Here is an 18,344-nt window from a genome sequence, read left to right as displayed (position 1 = left end):
CCCCGCAGGAGGCGGCTCGCCTCCTGCCCCTTGTCCCCGTGTTTACGTTCCACCTGCATTACTCAGCAGACTTGCTGGGGTTTTCTTAACTTGGTGTCGCGTCCCAGAAATGGTGTGCGCCTTTCCTCGCTTGGGCCTCGCTGCCCGACTGCGCCGGCCGGTCGGCCTGGCCCGTCTCTCCCCGCCCTTCTGGGTCAGCCTGTGGGGCCGCGCTTCCCACAGGCCCTGTGTGCGCGTCGCACGCCTCCACCCGTCTGGAAGGCTGTCTGTTGGCGCTTCACGCGGCCTTCTGCGGCTTCTTTGCCCTCCAGGACGACGTGGAGGGCCCCCGGCGTGGACCGTGCGGGTGCCGGGAGGCTCTGCAAAGAAGGTGCTGTGTGGACGCGTCACGCAGCCCTTCCTGCCTGTTGACCTGGGGCGTCCTAGGGGTGATTCCGGCGTCTGGGGCACACGACTGTGAGCAGACGTCCCCTTGCCTGCAGCCTGGCCAGTGATGGAACGGGGTCCTCACCTCGGGCTTCCATTTTAGGAACTCTCGCTGTTTAAAAGAAGTCATTGTGTCATCTGAAAATGACACTGTGGTTTCTGTTCTGGCTTGCTGTAATCCGTGCTGGTCGGGCCGTATTTTCTTAAGTGAAAACGTTGGTGACTCGTGAAACTATCTGCTCTTTCCCCCTGCCACGAGGCGAGAGGTGACGTCGCTAGATCAGGACTTGCCCTCCTGTCGTTACTTGGGTCCCGCAGGTTCCCCGGCAGGCAGGCATGAGCGGTGAGCGCGGCAGCTCTGAGTGCCCCGTGCTTGTAGCCACCCTCCCAGGGAAGGGAAGGCCGGGCCTCCCCCGCCCCAGAACTGTGCCGTGTCCTCCGGGGGCAGCCCGCGGCCGAGGACAGGGTGCCTTGTGGGCGGCGAGGCCTCGCGGGCCGTCCTGGTGCTGGGGGCCGTGCCGCTCCCACGTCTCAGGTCTGAGGGATGGGAGCCTCGTGTGGAGGGCGAGGGTGCCAGGGACAAGCTCGGGCGGGTTCTCCGGGATCGCCTGTGTAAGCAGCGGTATATGCCTCGTGGCTCTTAGCCACCTGGCTTTTGAAAGTGGGGTTCTCTGCAGGAATCCGTTGTTAACATTTGGTCACTACGTTAATAGAAAACCTTGCAGCGGGGATTATTTTTTGGCCCACATTAAAAGTAGATAAATTGTTCATCTGAAGTCCAGTGTGTTTTAATCAGTAAGGGCTTTACTTAAAAAAATGAAAATCTGAGGAGTAAGGAAACCCTGGCGCCCCTTTGTTTCTTTCACAGGCAAATATGACCAAGCCAGTGATTTTCCATGACTTGGTTGACATTGTGTTCCATAACTTTTTTTTTTTTTTTTTTAAGTTTATTTATTTTGAGAGGAGGAGAGAAAGACCATGAGCAGGGGAGGGACAGAGAGGAAGAGAGAGAGAGAATCCCAAGTGGTCTCCGTGCTGTCAGAGCAGAACCCAACGTGGGGCTCGAACCTACGAACCGTGAGATCATGACCTGAGCTCAAACCGTGTCGGACACTTAACCGACTGAACCCCCAGGAGCCCCCCCCCCCCCATGTTCCTTAACTTTTTAAAGCCAGTTGGGAGGGCTTAGACTTCCTTCTCTGCTTTAATGAGATTCGCTAAAATACTCAGGTTTGACCCTCTGAGGTCTGTTGTAGAGGTTTGGAGACCCTGGGGTAGTTCGTGGCCTGGGCAATAATGAGAATGAATGAAAGTGCTGGAGACAGTTGGCTGTCCCCAGTTTGTGTTTGGGGCATAGTCCTTCCTCTACAAGCCCCTGGGCGATTGGATGGAGAGAGGGTCTCCTGGAGGGCAGCCTAACCTTAGCCTCCAGCTGCGGCACCAGCTTCTCGGTTCCCCGGGGGCGCCTTATCTTCTGTGGGTTCTTCACATGGCCACCTCCCTGCCAGCACGGGGCTTTCTGTTACCAAAAATGAAGAATAGTGCCGAATAGGATTGTTTTCTTCCAAAGGCTGTGGCTGATGGGCTGTTGTAAAATGAATTTATATTTCTGAAGTCTTCGAAAGTGAGCGAGGAAGGAGAATTCAGTCCTTTGATCATACTTATTGTTGAACGGTGCCTCTGGCTTCTCCATTCTCACTCAGTGGGGCTGAGGAGGCCGCAAAGAGCAGCTCGTGGGCCAGCCCTGGGACACTCGGCTTCTCTGGGCTCTTCTCATGCCTCCCCTCTGTCCAGAGAGGGAGGAGCAGAGATGGCGGCCGCTGACTTGCAGTTTTCTCAGTTGGGGGGAAGTTGGTCGGGTAGGTGGTCGCTTTATGGCCAGAGGCCAAGAGCCTCCTGAGTGGAATGGCCTCTGTTTGGTTGTGGCCCATGGGGCGGACCAGAAAGGTCTCCGTCCTTGTGTGCGAGCAAGTTGTCCATTCACACGTTCCTGTTGTAAACCACTGGAGACCTTTCCTTAGCCGTGGAAAATGGGACGTTTTGGAACCTTCTCTTGAAATTTGTTTTCAGAAAAGTTACAGCAGAACAACATCAGGAAAGTGTTGTTTGTAAGGTGGCCTACAAAACAGTTAGTGTTTTCTCAAATAACTCGGTGGACTGGGTAGAAAATAATGGAGAGAGGGGCGCCTGAGGGGCTCAGTCGGTTAAGCGTGCAGCTCTTGGTTTTGGCTCGGGTCATGATCTCCCAGTTCGTGGGATTGAGCCCCACACCAGGCTCTGTGCTGATAGCGTGGAGCCTGCTGGGGATTCCCGCCCCCCCGCTCTTCTCCTGCTTTTGCACACACGTTGTCTCTCAAAATAGATAACCATGAAAAAATCAAGAATGAAGATGATAAGTTACAAATGCCATAAAATACCTGTTTGGTTTGTTTAATAGTTGGGAATAAATTGCGTTTCTGAAGGAAATTGGAATTGGAAGTACTTTGACCTTGCCTCCGCTCTTGTCATTCCTCTCGTGCTGCCGGCCAGCAACTCCGCAGCCTGACTTCCAGTGAAGTGGGTGCTTTATCACATCTAGGGCTCTTGAGGGCACACTCTTCCCGGAGGTGGTATGCCCACCCTGCTGCTTGAGGAAGCGAACGGGTGGGTGTTTTATCGTTTTGTAAAGACCACAGGGAAAGAGTCTCGAGTTCCCTTTTTGACTGTTACTATGATCTGGCAGCTCTCCCTTCTCTCATACAGACTGCCATGGAAAGCCACCTGTTGACGTGTCCCTCACCCCCCCAGGCCCACGCCTGCCGGGGCAGGGCTCCCCGCCCTCCACGGTTCTGGCTGCTGAATGTGAGCCATGATTTCTGCGGTTAGTACATGTAGGCTGCTGCAAAGTGTTGGGCCAGGGGCCACCTGAGTGAGGGGAGAGGACGCAAAACGTCATTTCCTCTCCCTTCCTCCTTTTAAGGTTTTTATGATGTTTCCCTCCAGTGTCGTTGAGATACAGTTGACGTGTATCACTGCAGACATTCACGGTGTGCAGGGTGGCGATTCGATGTCTGTTGTCAAATGACCCCACAGCGAGTTCACCCGGCATCCGTCACCTCACGGAGCCACAGGTTTCTGGTGACGAAACCTTGTAAGACCTACCCTGTCCCTTTCCACGGTGAATATTTTCATCCTCCTCTGACCCTCCACCCACCCCAGTCACCCCTCTCTGTGCCAGCCCCCCGTATTGAATCTGGTCAGAGGCTCCGCTCTGACCGTTCTGCCCCTGATCTCTGGAGTTCAGTTTTTGTCACTGGTTTTCCGTACTGGCGTGTGGAGATAGGTGTTGTGTTACGGATCTTAGCCGTGTTTGGAGACACCTCGGGTGACTGACGATTCACCAGCTTCAGAGCGAGTGAGGGGAGAACATGTCCCCAGACAAGTTAGCCTTCTTCCCGAGGTGTGCCTGCGTATCCCTCCACCCGGGAACTCTGGAAGGCCGTGCGTGGGTAGCTCCGGGCACCTCGCGGCAGGCTCTCCCTGGTCCTGGCTGGAGCAGCACTGCCGGTCCCTTCCCCGTGCTCCAGGACTCAGGGCTTGGGGGGGGGGGGGGGGTGAGACAAGCCTGGGCTCTTCAGGGAAGCCTTGGAGATCATTCTTCCCTGAGTTGGATTTGGGACGGACAGGGGACCATTTAGATACTCGGTCTCGACATTTGCTTTCGCTGGAGTGCCTCCTTCTTTGGGAGCTGGGGTTGACAGACACGCAGCATGGGAAGTTCCCGCACGGTGCTAGCGGGTGTGAGATATGGTCACCTTCCTGCCGGGATGCATGCACACTAACGGGAAAGGAAGGTGGGGGTGGGGCTGGGCCTGGAGGCAGCTCTCCAGGTCTGGGGGATCCGCACATGTGCCCATTTGGTGCCCTTATAACCTGGTTCCGGTCCTTTGCTTTCATCTGAGTGACCATCCAGTGGCTGCATCTTGAATCCGCAGAGCCATCGTCACCACCGTTGGGGCCTCAACTTGACTTTGGCCGCCAGGCTCTGGTTGTTCCCGGTGCAGCCTTGTTCCGGGGCGACCTCGCTGCCCTCTCATTGCAGGCACACGGTACCTAGCAGGCATCCCCCGCGTGTGTACAGGGGCTGTCGATGCCTCTCTAGAGGAGCTGGGGAGTCGCAGCCAGGAAGAAGCGTTTGGATTTCCTTCGGGATCTTAAATTGCATCTCTCTTGGTGGCTTTCCGTTGTCTTGCAACTTGTATCCGCGAAATAATTGTTTCCTTTTGTGGTTCCTCCCTGTTTGTGTTCTAGATGACCTTGCTCCCCATATCTGTCTCTCATCGTAACCAGCACCACAGCATCTTTTCTGCCTTACGTCGTAGGTACGTATTTCCAGGTGGTGGGAGGCCGCTGGTCCCACTTTTTGATCGGCTGCGTGCCCATCCGCTCTCGGGTCGCTCTCGGGTCGAGAGCCAGCAGCACCGGGGGAGGGGCTGGTCTGAGCTGGGGGAAACTTGTGGTCCCCTCCCCCGCTCCGCCCAGCTCCTCCAGCCAGGAGCTGCCCAGCGGGGAGTCCGTAAAGGAGTGCTGATGTCTGAGCCTTTTCCAGGGTCGTCCTCCTGGGGTGCTCTGCTCTGGAAGCCAGGGGTGCTCGCTCTGGGTACCTTGAGACAGACAAGTCCTCTAATTCTTGCTTTTCTCCTCGAAACTGAGCGGTGGGGAGCCAGGTCAGGGTTACAGGTCCTTGCAGTGTTATCAAGTAGTGTGCACCTAGGCACAGCAGATCTGGGCCAGGAGGCGTGTTTCAGTGTTGACTTAGAGAAAGTGTGCTCACGCCTAAGGCTTGTAAACGTCAGTGGAGAGGTGGGGAGCATTGGTTCAGAAACCTGAGTCCCCTAAGCAGCAGATTCAGTGTGATCTCGGTTTTGGCCAGAAGATACGCACCAGTGTTCCACTGGAGACTTGGGTACTGGGGATTTGTCCTCAGTTTTTCTTCAGTGTGTCAGCATTATCTGAATTTTTGTACAGTAAAAACGTACTGCTGTTTTCACGTTTAAATAGTTGTTTAAAAAGAGAGATCACACTTGATTTCCTCTTCTTTCTCCAAACGCCTTGAGCCAGGTGTCTAGACTGAGCTGGGGGTTGCTCGGGAGTATGAGTCAGGCCTGAGTGATTAGCGTTTTACATCGGGTAACTTCTCGTAACTGGTTTTAATAACTGACCGTGGTGTGGAAGTTGAAAATCCAGACGAGAGAGAGGGATTGCCATGGCATCGGCGGCTGCGTGAGTGGCTTTAGTCATTGTACTTCCTGCTGGGTGTGAGGTGCGGGCTCCAGGTGGAGCAGTAGCCGAAGTGACTGAGTTCTGCTCCCCTGCAGGTGCCCCCCCCCCCCCAAGGACGCTTCTGACGGCTTGGAGGACCCCAGGCCAAGGAGGGAGCAGGTGGGTCAGCACCGAAGCCTGGCCCCTCCCTGCTTCCCCTTGCCTTCCCCAGGCCTCATTAGTTCCACCAGAGCACACGTCCTTGAAGTTTCTCAGGCGCCCCGGGAGGAAATGGAACACATGTGGTCTGAGGGCCACAGCCGAGCCATGGCCCAGAGAGCTTGAGTGGCTGTCACCAGATGAACGACCCATGGCCCTCACAGGTCCATCTGGCTTTCTCCTGCCCCCGTCACATCTGCTCACGGGGCGGAGAATGTTCCCTAAACACTTGATGACAAGGTGAGTGGGTTTGGTGAAAACACACCCACACACACGCCCCACATGTCCTCCAGCCTGAATTTGACTAACTGAAGGGCCTCGGGTCTCGAGAATTCTGAAGGTCTGCATTTCCTAACAAGCCTGTTGGGGAGGGGGGGGGTTCTGTCTGGGTTGGATGGAAGAACGCCACTGTGTCGTGGGCCCACATCTGGGCTGTTCTTCGGGGCTCCTCATTGTGCTTCAAACCCTGAGTCCAGCTGGCTGCATTCAGGAGCCAGATCCTGGTTCACGGGAACTTGGCGGCCCAGGGTAGTGCGTGTGGGTTCAGGTGAAGCTTTCTCCTCCGCCTGTAAGGGTTTCTTCCGGAAGAGTCCCGAGGCTCTGCTTCTCGGGCCAGCTGAGGACTCGTGGTCACTGGAACCAGCTGTCAGGGTGTGGGCACGTGGAGAGGGATCCAACGTGGCGTTGTGCCACTGTCGCCTGCTGCTCCCGGTGACGCCCCTCTTGCAGGGAGGGGTAGGGTACAGTGTGTGGAGGGTCCACCGTCTCCCTGAAGCGGGGGGTTCGGGTGACTCTTGCCACTGTGACCGTCTCCTGCCTTTTGACCCCTGCGCAGGACTTGCCGTGTCTTCCCGTTAGTGCTGGGAGGCGTGTCGTCCCATGCAGGCTGCTTGTTCGCGTCACTAGACAGCCACACAGCCCGTCGTGTAAACTAGAATTCTCGTCATAATATGGCTTTTCTGTTACGATGTAGGGTTGGGGTTTTTACAGTGAGAAAGCTGTCGCTCCTTCAGACAGCGTGCCCGGACTGACGGGTATGGGCGTTTGGGAGTTTCTACTGTCTTCCTTCTTGCCGTCTCTTCTTTTTGCCCACCCCTGCACTCACGCTAGGGATCGATTATTTACTGTCTGCTCAGGGCCTGGGCGCTGGGCCTGTAGGAACCGGGGCTGGTGCGTCTGTGCAACGAGCTTTCCTCTGGAGCACGTGCCGGGAAGTGCCTTCTGCCTGTTCTCCTTACTGTCTCCACTTGTCACTGTGTCCCTGACCCAAGGACTGACTTGCTGGGTCGTTGAGGCCAGAGCTGCACGATTTCTCCTTTAAACCCTGGTGCCTGGTGCCAGTCGTGTCAGTGACGCCTTGTTTATTTTTATTAAAAAATTTTTTTTATGTTTGTTTAGTTTTGAGAGAGAGGGAGACAGAGCGTGAGCAGGGGAGGGGCAGAGAGAGAGAGAGAGGGAGGCACAGAATCCGAAGCGGGCTCCAGGCTCCGAGCTGTCAGCACAGAGCCCGACGCGGGGTCGAACTCACGGACCGTGAGCTCATGATCTGAGCCGAAGTCGGCCGCTCAACCGACCGAGCCCCCCAGGCGCCCCGTGTGAAGCCTTGTTTATATATTGGCCACCAGCTCTCTCCAGCATGCTCTTCCTCCTCCCTCCACCTCCCTGCAGAAAGCAAACTGATAGGAGAGCCTGTGGCTGTCAGTTCAGCAGCTCTGTCAGGTTCCCCTGCACTTCTCTCTAGATTCTCTGCAAATGAACCTGTGTCCTATTGATTTTTGTCTTTAAGCAAAGAATCGTTTGGCCTTACGGCAAAAATGTTGACTGTTCGCTGCCCGGGGCAGCTCCCTTGGTTCGGTGGTGTCCTCAAGTAGGTCTGCAGGGCGTGCGGGGCCCCCAGGGATGCAGGTGCGGCCACGTGTGCTCTGGGGTAGCTTGCCAGCCAGGTACCTGCCGGCCCCCGGCACCCTACAACTTAGGAGAGAAGGAGTTAAAAATGCATCGTCACTTTGCAGCTGGGATGCCAGAAATAACATCTTTCACAGTGGCTTTCTTGGTAGAAAGGAGGCGTTTGATACATGCTCATTTATATTTGGACCTGAATTGAAGCCTGAGCAGTTTGGAGACAGAGAAAATAGAATGTCTGGTGAATAAAGACGAGGGTGTGTGGTTTGAGAGACGAGGGCTACGAGGGCTGGAAACTGTGAGATGGTAGGGCTCTGTAGCAGGCTCGTTCTAAAATTTTTTTTTTGCATCTTCAAGATTTTTGATGAAAATTATATTCCTCGGGAAATTATTCGGACGTAATTAGAACATGAACGGGCAGTCGTCCGGTTTGTCCTCCACCCTCGGCCCGAGCTCGTTGACGGTGAGCATATGTGATCTTCCGTATTTGGGGCCGCACGTACCGCCCCTCGAAGGGCTGGTGTTCGTGAGGGGAGGGGCGGAGCAGGGTCCCGAGAGTTCGGGGCGCCCTTGGCAGCCTGTGGGTGCCGAGCACACTGCCAGAGCTGCCGCCGGAAGCCCTGACCTGGTCGGGGGCACACGCGTGGCTGGTTCACGCAGGCTGCGCCTCCAGTCTCTTAGCCCCACGTCCAGGTTTCAAGGTGTATTGAGACCTGTTGGTGGTTTACACTTGATTTGAGCTTCCTTTTTTTTTTTTTTTTTTTTTTTTTTTTAATTATCTTATAAATTTTTCATTCCACTTAGAAGCTGGTAGACGGTCTATCTCAGAAATTCTTGGGTTTGCGATAATGAGATAAAAGAGCCCAAGTGCACCTTGTTTGCGGAGACGCCTGCCCGCTGCCTTCCGGGCCCTGCCGGCTGCAGACTGCTCCCGGACCTGCCGCGTGTGTGGCGTGGGGCGGGCGAGGGGCTGTCCCCACCACCCAGGAACCAGTCTGAAGCACTTTCTGGGCATGTCCCAGCCTCGTACCTTTTCGGGCTAGCTTTTTAAAGAGTGTTAGTGGGCACGGATGAACACGTGCGCCGAGTGTCCTTTCTGTGGGCCAGCCCCTCCCGGGGAGCAGCAGCGTTAGTGCACCCAGATGCGTGCCTGGGCTTGGCCACGGCTGTAGGAGACACCTTGATGCTGTGCTCTTCGTGCCATCGGCACCCGGAATGCACTGCCCTGCTGGGTGAGGCCAGAGCAGCCATCCTGTGTAGCTGGGAGGGCATCGGGTGGTGGGGGTGCCCAGGCCCCCAGCTCCCAAGGTGATCTTCCCATACCTGCAGACCATCTTCCTCCTGTTGACAGGGAGCCCTGCACTGCTCTCTGCACCTTTGCCTCGACCTCTGGTGTCGGGACCCGAGTCAGGCACTGGGAGGCCTGTGGGGGGAGCACAGCACAGGGAGGAGGGACACTGCTCTGGCCTTGGTCATGGTACTTGACGGTATGTACAGGTGTCCCTGGTGTGCCTCCGTTTTTAGGGACCAGAATGCGCTATGGCAGGCACTCTCCATCTCAGCACGGCCTGCAGCACGGTGCCGTGAGGCCAGGGTCCAGTGTCGGTAGGACAGAGGTACTGCCTTTCACCCCGTAGCTACACCATTTATTTTGGTATGGTTTTGGAAATAAGGCTTTTTTGTTCCGGTTCAGCCATTAGCTTGGCTTAGGATCTTGGGAAAGTGACATAACCCTTTTGGGTGAGACTGGAGGACTCGCGAAGGCGTTTCCTCTTACTGGCCAGCAGCGCGTCTCTTCTCCCATCCAGTGGTCTGAACCTGGAGGAGAGCTCCTCACGCTAGTAGTAAGGGGGAGAGACAGAATGACGGTGACCTGAATGTCCATTTCTTGTCATGAGGACATCGGCTGTGGTCCCTCTAGCCTTCCTCCGCTGCGTGCGTGCGTGCACGTGTGAGCATGTGCACAGCAGCGCTTCTGTGAAGGAGCTGTGAAACTGGGTGAGTGGGGAACACACGTGGGGGGCTGGTGGACAGCTGTGGCCGAGAGGGGGGCGGTGTATTGCCAGGGAGTGAGTTTCAGTGAGCCACCAAGACTCTCTCTGGCAGCTCTCTGACTTCACACAAAAGTTAACATTTTTATTTACCTTTCTGTTAGGGATATTTCTAAACATTCACAGAATCTGAGAGAATAGTGCCCTTGTATACCTACCCAGTTTCAATAGCCACCAACATTTTGCCAGTCCGGTTACATCTGTTTCCTTCCCCTGCTTATTTGTGTCTTTGTTTTTTTTTAAAGTTTTTAAACTTTAATATTTTAATGTAAATCTCAGACATCATGCTTTATACTCGCACATTCCTTGGCAGAATCTCTCCCGGTTAAAGACCTTTAAGAATCTTGGCCTTTGTTCTCTTATCAGTGCTTGGTTCGAGCCGCTGGCACTCTTGACTGTCCCTTGAAGGCCTGCTGACCACCTCGCTCCAGACCAGGGGCTCCCTTTGGATGGGCCTGTTGCTTGGGCTCCCTGCAAACCCCTCTTGTAGGCAGCTCCCCCCCGCCCCCGCCCTCTTGATGGAGGAGAACGTGGTGGTGGTGCTGTGCGGATGTGGGTGGTTCCCTCACCCTGTCCACGGAGGGTGGCACCCTGTGGCTTTTCTCGTAGACCTGGAGTGGTACGGTCCATCTTGTTACATGCTTGCTTTTTCTTTTCCTCCTTTAGGGTGTAAACTCTAGTGGTCATTTTTCGCAGAATCGAGTGTTTAAAACCCTTTATTTATGTGAGAGTCAGGTGCCGTCCTTGGTGGTCTCTTCGTGTTTCTTTGGTTTGAGGCAGCAATCAGTGGGGGGACCACCGGGTTCAGTGCAGACCTTCCCTCGTACTGTTGTGTTCTGGAATCCATTGCTCCTCTGGTTCCCACTTCAGAGTCCAGTAGGGCTGCTTAAGAAGCGGTTCTTGATGAACTGTCTTTGGTGTTGCGTAATGTGCCGGACCATAGGAGGCTGCTGTTTTCATGGATTCACATTCTGCCTGTTACATACGTGGCCTTCCCTGGTCAGCGCACCTGCCTTCCACGTGGTTCTCTGGTTTCTGTGCGGCTGAGCATCAGGACACGCCCACCGTGGGCAGAGGCCTGGAGGGGACCAGGTGCGCCTGCCCTCCTCCTCAGTGTGGCCATCTTTGGGTGCTGCTAGCTGGCATGGCTCTGGCGGATGTGTGTCACCCTGGTCACCTGGGAGAGCCCCTTCTTGGGGGTGGGGTGCAGATCTCCAGCCTGCGCTGCCCTCCTCCTCTCCTGCCCCTGAGAAGCCGTGCTGGGTAGACTGTTGGGCTCGTGTGCCGACGTAAAGGGAACGCGTGTGCTCGCTCTTGGCTGCCTGGAGCCGCCATGTCTCAGTCTGTTGTGGGGGGTGGGGGGGCGCGGTTAAAACCGCACCAGACCGCGAAATTGGCCGTGTTGGTTTGTTTCTTGGGAATAGCTACTCTGCTGAGTGTTGGTGTTCAGGCCGTCCTCTTTGTGACTTGGGCCTTTCTTGAGTTGACGGGAGAGAAACGAAAGCCAGTCTGTCTCCTTCCCCGTATGTCAGAAAAGAACACAGGCCTGTGGTGGTTTTTAATTCTCATTTGTCAGGAGATGGGGCGACTGATGGTGTCATTGCCAAACATATTCAGGGACGCTGAAGCATGGAGCTGAGCTGTGCAGCCACGGGGCTCAGGGTCAGTGGGCAGCAGAGGGTTCTCACCTGGTCCTTCGGTGTGCGTGCGGATCTGCAAGCCTTGCAGGTGCAGGGGCATCGCGGCCGTGCTCAGCTCTCTCTAACCGGAGTCATGGAAATCTTAACGCAGGATGATGGTCTCCTTGGTGACGCCTCACTTCTGCATCTGGGACTCGTGGGGGAAGGAAGTGAGGTCGGGTGAGCACGGGTCAGTGGACACCACTGCCATCCTCAGCTGGGTGGACCGCGGGCTTCGGTCGCCTCGTTTGCACCAGCAGCGGGAGCCGTGCTCAAGGCAGACACTGCCCCCTCTTAGTTGGGGGAGTTGGCTCCGTGGTTCCTGGGTCGGACTGTAGGAGCCTTTGACCATTTTGCCTGACGAGATGGGGTGGGAGGGTTCAGGGTCACTGCTTGCAGAACCTGTACTGCGCTGAGGGTGTGGCTGGGCCCCAGGGTCCTGACAAGGGTGGTCCTGGAGAGGTGCTGGCAGGCCGTGTGGGTACTCAGCACCGCTCCCCGGGTCGTGGCCGGGAGCCCCTTCCAGAGACTTTTCCACATGGGCTCCACACCCCGGTCGCATGTGGCTGCCTCTGAAATCGGTGTCCTCGGAGCCTGAGAGGAACCTCGCCTGCTGTAGTGCTAGAAGCTGGTTGTGCTGACTGCGCCCCCCCCTGCCCCTCCAGGCCCTCCCCACCACATCTGACTGGGGCGGCCCGTCTCTTTCCCAGCTGCTCCTGGACCTGCATCTAGAAAAGGTTTGCTTTGTGGTCACGCGAGCACGGGCTGTGCCCGGGCCCTGCCGAGGGGACAAGCCCTCAGCTGGCGGTGGGCGTGGGCCTAGGTCGGCTCCCCCTGGTTTCTCTTTGTTGGCTTTCTTGAGGCCATTGTAGGCTCACACACAGTTTGCCTAGTTTTTCCAGTGGTGACGTTTTGCAAAACAGCGAGCAGTGTCACAGCCAGGATGGGGTGTCAGCTCTGGAGCCGTCCGTCCTCGGACCTTGCTCCGGCTGTCCCGCTCTGCGCGTCCTTGGGTGTGGTTTGGTCACAGGTGTGTCTGCCTGTGTTCGGCGCGGCTCCTCAGCAGGAACCCGGTGGCCTGCCGCCATGACTAGCCTGCTCTCTGTGGCTGGGGCTCTGCCCGTCCTGGACGTTTCATGGAACCACATCACACAACGTGGGGCCTTCCACTGAGCACCGCGTCTCAAGGGTTCGTGTGTGTCGTGTGTGGGCACATCATTCCTCTTCACGGCTGGATCCTGGATCCTCATGCGGAAGCGCCTCATTTTGTCTGTCGTCATCACTTGACGGACATCGCCATCGTTTGCTCCTCTTGGTGGCTCTGAACAGTGCCGGACGAACGTTCACGTACAAGTTTTTGTGTGACGGGCTTTCGTTTCTCTCGGCTGTAAGCCAACAGTGAGGTTGCGGCCCTGCTTTTTGGTTAGATCCGAGCCTTTGGAGAACTTTTCGTGTCTTCTGGAAGAACCTGTTGTTGAGGTCAGGGTGCCGTGGCTTTGACGTGGCGCGCCGTCCTTGCCCAGGACACGGTGCCAGGGTCGAGCTGGGTTGTGATGAGGTCCGAGCTGGTCCTCGTGGCCTCCCCCTTCCTCTCCAGTCTCGTGCCTGCATCTTGACGACATCCTGCCCCCACCCCTTGTTCTGCAGTCTTTCGTTGTCCTGTATTTTCTTTTAGAGCAAGAAGTTAATTTGACGGCGAGAGAAAGCGCTGCACAGAAAAGCCTTAAAAAGATGCGTTTGGAGAAAGTGGTTGGAAGCCGGTTGGGTTTCGAACTTGCCGTCAGTGGGGCGCCTGGGTTGCTCAGTCGGTTGAGAGTCCGACTCTTACTTTCAGCTCAGATCGTGATCTCACGGTGTGTGAGTGCGAGCCCCGCATCGGGCTCCGTGCTGACAGTGCAGGGCCTGCTTGGGATTCTCTCTCTCTCCCTCTCCCTCTCTCTGCCTCTCTCTCAAGAACAAATAAATAAAACTTTAAAACAAACAAAAAAAAACTTACCGTTTGTGAACAAAACCAGAAACCAGGTGAATGCAGCCTCCTCAGATGAAGAGAGCGGTTTTGCTGCACGGCCAGTTTCTTACAGAGCAGACATATACACCAGGCGCTTATCGTCGGAGCCTGAAGACACGTAGTAGTGGCGGACGAGTGTCGCGAAGATAAAAACGTGGCAGATGTGCTGGCTTCGGTATTTCGTAAAACAAAGAGATAGTTTAAGAGGGATGTGTCGCTTTGAATTACCGTTGTAATGTTGTTTTCCTGAGACGTAACTGGTTTTAACCCAGAATTCGGTGTGTGTATCCAGGAGGCGTTTCTAAGCATGACCCCCTTTCCCAAGCACTTACCTTGGGACTTGAAAAGGGGGTGCCTGCCCACGTCAGGGCAGGGCCCCCGCCTTTGGGAGAGGCAGCAGCACACACACAGGCAGTGCTCACTGGACGTGGTGAGGACGATGGCTGTGGCCCCCGGCCCAGGGCCACGGGCACACTGCAGCGCTGCCTGCCGTAGGCCCGAGAGGCAGGCAGACTTACCAGGCTGGGGAGGGGCCAGGGCAGAGGAGCAGGGCTGAAGGGCACCCCGGGCCACTGCAGGTTGCCGTGGGCAGCTGTGCATTTGTAGGGAGTCCGGGGCGGGGAGGGGGGGTGCTTCGGAAGTAGCTTCAGGTTTGGCCTTGAGGGAAGCTGGGGGGTGGGTGGTGAAGTCTGCAGGGGTCAGAGCCAGGGACCCATGGGGCATTGCTGCATGCCATGACGACATCAAGCCCACACGCTCGGGCACTCCGAGCTGGGTGAGTTGCTGACACGGGGCATGTGAGCACACACAGGCCTGTGTGGTCTCACCGTCCCTGCTCCTCCTTGTCGACACGGCGCAGAGAGGCAGCCTCCGGATGGAGGGACAGAGAGAGGCAGGGGACGGCCACAGTGAGGGATCAGGGCTGTGCCCTGGTTGGGCCACCGGCCGGCTGCTGGCAGACCTCAGGCGGTATTTGTGCGACCAGATTGTCGAGGGTGGTTCTCAGGTTCTTCAAGAGCTGTTCCCAGCAGCAGAGCCTGCGAAGGAGTTGCTGTCTGGCCCTCTCCTGGGGCCGCCCTCCTGGACCCTGGGCCGGCGGGCTCTGCACAGCCAGCCCTGGCGGGTGCCGTCTCCTCAAATGCCTCTGACAGCCATGCCTGGAGCGGATTCCAGCAGCCGCGTGACAGATGCGGGGAGGAGGGGTGGGTCAGGGAGGCCAGTTTGTCACGAAAGATGACTTCTGTTGAGCACGTCTCTCCCTGAGCACCATCCTCGCGTGTCCCTGTGGGCACGGTCCTTCCTCCAGCGATCCCACCTGCCTGCTTCTAGGTGTAGGGGACAGGGGTGTGGGGGTTGCTTTTGAAAGCAAGCTTCAGAAAGCCTTGTAGCCACTTTCTAAGAAAAGTGTATTTATTCAGTTATTTTCAGAGGAAGGGGGAGAGAGAGAGAGAGAGAGAGAGAGAGAGAGAGAGAGAAAATCCCAAGCAGGCTCTGGGCCGATGAGGGGCTCGAGTCCCCTGCACATTGTCCCCCAGCACGGTCGAGATAGCCCCCCTCCACCCCTCACCTGCCCGTGAGGCTTAGCCCACCCTGGGGCCACATGGATGTTCTGACTCTTCTGGATCAAAGCGTATTTACATATTCTGTGTTTTGCATTTTTCTTGTAAGTAACTGAGCTTCATGGCTCCAACATTGGGACTCAACACAGGTCTTTCACGAACCTGCCAAATTAATTTTTTTTTTTTAACGTTTATTTATTTTTGAGGCAGAGAGAGACAGAGCATGAACAGGGGAGGGGCAGAGAGAGAGGGAGACACAGAATCTGAAACAGGCTGCAGCTTCTGAGCGGTCAGCACAGAGCCCGACGCGGGGCTCGAACTCACGGACCGTGAGATCATGACCTGAGCCGAAGTCGGACGCTTAACTGACAAAGCCACCCAGGCGCCCCCGAACCTGCCGAATTAAGATGGAAATGTTATTAAGTAAGTGATACTGGAGAATATATGTAACATTATCTATGTGTTTACATATTATAAAAACACTTTGCATTTATATTTAGTTATTTGGTATGCTTCTACATAATTAAGCATACATCTGTGAAGGTCACAAGGTTAACGAGGATGTGTGATTGTCAAGTAGGAACCGGGGTTTCTGGAATTCAGTTTACAGATATTTTCTCCAAAAATCACTGGTCCACTCTGGAGCTCCCCTTTGTACCTGATCTTTCAACTACTTTAAGAGTTCAGCTCTTCAGTCAGCCAACAAAATTGTCATTCCTGGTTGGGGCTGTTAAAAAAGAATTAACAGTCTCTTTCTTAGGACTGCAGACAGTGTATATAGTGAGGAAGGGGGTATATGGTGAGGGGGGGAGGTTCATGTCACTTTTACTAAATCTTGATTATCTTGGCTTTCAGACTTGTTATTTATTGAAAGAGGCTTCACGGCATCCTCCACAAAGTTTGGGAAAAGCCTTAGGATGTCATTTCAGTGCTAAAATTTGAAAATTAACGTGGTGTTTTTCACTTTGGTTCATGCTGAGGGATTTCACAAGTACTCAGTGTTTGGTTATATTTTCCTGGGGGCTGTGTTCATGCCCAGCATTTTGAGTGTGGCAGGGAGGCGGTGTGATACGGTGCCTCCTTCCCTGCAGGGAGCCTGGAGGGGCCCGTGTCCATGTGGGGGCTCTGCGGACTCCCAGGTGCTTCCTTTACGTTCAGCGCCGTGTTAGGGCAGAAGGGCAGAGGGGAGGAGGGGAGGTTAGAAACACGCACAACTCTGCTGGAAGTGCTGTACTCAGGAGTGTCCCGTGAGGTACCAGGGAAGGAGGCTTCCTGCACGATGGGATGAGCCGGGGGTCTTGTGGCTCATTATCTGGTCCACACGGTGCACGCGGGAGGGGTGTGTCCTGTGTGCGTCGTGTGTGAGCGGTGAGCTGGGCTTGGTACAGAGATCGCACCTGAATTTGACAGAATGAGAAGGAAATTTGGGTTGATTTTCCTAAATTGTAGGTAGCGAACTGTAACTATCTAAGTTGTTTCCTTTAGATATTTTAAAACTTTGCCAGACTAAATCCTAATCCTTGCCTGGCATTTAAGCATAAATAGCAAATTTGTGTGTGCCATTCAGTCACAGGGTACATTTAGAGAATGCTTCGGATTAGAGAGTGAACGAAAAAAATGCCATGAAAATCTGAGGATTTCTGACCAGGATTCTTTAGTTTGGGAATACCGTGTGTTTTTCATAAATACCAGTAACAGCTTTCATTTGTGTTACGTTTACGTGTTGTTTGGGCTTTGCTGTTGTGCACTTCGTTTCGTAACTGGCCCTTTCAGGTTCGATTCTAAGGTGCAGGGCGACATTGCCCTTGATGCTGCCTGGCTGAGCCTTCCTGTGGTGGCGCTTACTGGCCGACACCGTGTGGACGGAGTCACATTGTACTGTGACCACAGGACACCTCACGTGTCCAGGTTTCCACGGTGCCCCTGTGGAGCGTGAACACGATGTAGAAAGCCCTGATTTCAGAGTCGCAGGAGGGCCTCTGGTCGCTGGGCCTGCACAGCCGGCTCACTGCCCCGAGGCTCTGCTGATGGCCCAGAGAAGTGCAGGTGGACGTGGCTCCCGTGGCTCCCTCCCAGCGCCTCATACAGCAGCTGTGGCGAGGCCTGCATCCCTGAGTGCCCCTGTTCCATGCCACCCGTGCAGGCTTCCTGGAAGAGGGCGAGTGGAGATGCCGCGGGGCTTCCGTCGGGAGATCTGATGTTGGGTGGCTGAGAGGACTCTCCAGCTGTGTCGGGAGCAGGGTTCCAGACCCTGTGGAAGAACAGTGAAGCCCCGAGGGGACAGCTGAGGATTGGGACAGGAGGTCTCCCCAGGGACGTTGCGGAGGCTAGTGTAGGACGGGCAGGGCCTGCCGCCACTGGAGCCCCTCACAGCTCTGGGGAGGCCCCTCGGATTGTGGCTCCCTTTACAGCTGAGAGCTTTCGAGCCAGGATGACCTGGGCGTTTTACTCCTTAGGTCTTTCTTTCTTTCTTTTCTTTTCTTTTTTTTTTTTTTTTTTTTTTTACATTTATTTATTTTTGAGAAACAGAGTGAGACAAAGCGTGAGTGGGGGAGGGGCAGAGAGAGAAGGAGACACAGAATCCGAAGCAGGCTCCAGGCTCTGAGCCAGCGGTCAGCACAGAGCCTGATGCGGGGCTCGAACCCACAAACTGTGACATCACGACCTGAGCTGAAGTTGGATGCTCAACCAGCTGAGCCACCCAGGCACCCCCCTCCTTAGGTCTTTCTTGTAGGCACTGATCGTTTTGCTCTTCTGTCCTGGTCGCCCCCTCACCCCACCCCTGCGAACACAGAGCTGCCTGCAAGGATGAGGTTGTCAAATGTCAGTGGTGGGCATAGTCTAGGCCCTGTGTGGTCAATTTCGTCTCGAGCGGTGTTGTCCCCAGCGTCCCATCTCCTGACTTTCTTGCTGTGCTTGCAACATACTCAGCGGGGCACGCTGATCTTGAATAACCAGTACTGGTTATTGCATGTAACAAAAATAGATCTGTGGGCCTTGAATCTTTAAATATTTTAGAATATAAGATATACAATCCTGCAATTAATATTATCACATGTAACTTAAATACCATTCATTACAAATATGTTACCAAACGATTAAATATATGCAGGCTGGGGCGCCCGGCTGGTTCAGTCGGTTGAGCGTCTGACTCTTGTTTGTGGCTTAGGTCATGATTTCACGGTTGGTGAGTTCGAGCCCCACATCAGGCCCTGTGCTGCCAGCACAGAGCCTGCTTGGGATTCTGTCTCTCCACCCG

At 55.2% G+C, this 18,344-nt stretch overlaps 1 protein-coding gene across 15 annotated transcripts in view; it reads left to right on the top strand.

Annotated features, from left to right (window-relative positions):
* Positions 1 to 18,344, top strand: part of ANKRD11 (ankyrin repeat domain containing 11) — a 178,989-nt gene that overhangs the window by 89,143 nt on the left and 71,502 nt on the right. Inside the window, exons 1-2 of one of the 15 annotated variants that reach the window (XM_049622673.1) lie at positions 1,381 to 3,583; positions 4,717 to 4,787. The exons of 13 other annotated variants lie outside the window; for them this stretch is intronic. The gene's annotated coding sequence lies outside the window, so the exon portion shown is untranslated. Of the gene's footprint in view, positions 1 to 1,380; positions 3,584 to 4,716; positions 4,788 to 18,344 lie in introns of those variants that run through there. One more of the 15 variants, XM_049622671.1, reaches the window with a different exon arrangement.

This window comes from Panthera uncia (assembly GCF_023721935.1).
Source record: "Panthera uncia isolate 11264 chromosome E2 unlocalized genomic scaffold, Puncia_PCG_1.0 HiC_scaffold_20, whole genome shotgun sequence".
In the NCBI taxonomy this organism is placed as follows: domain Eukaryota; kingdom Metazoa; phylum Chordata; class Mammalia; order Carnivora; family Felidae; genus Panthera; species Panthera uncia.
This window is presented reverse-complemented; position numbering and strand designations above follow the sequence as displayed.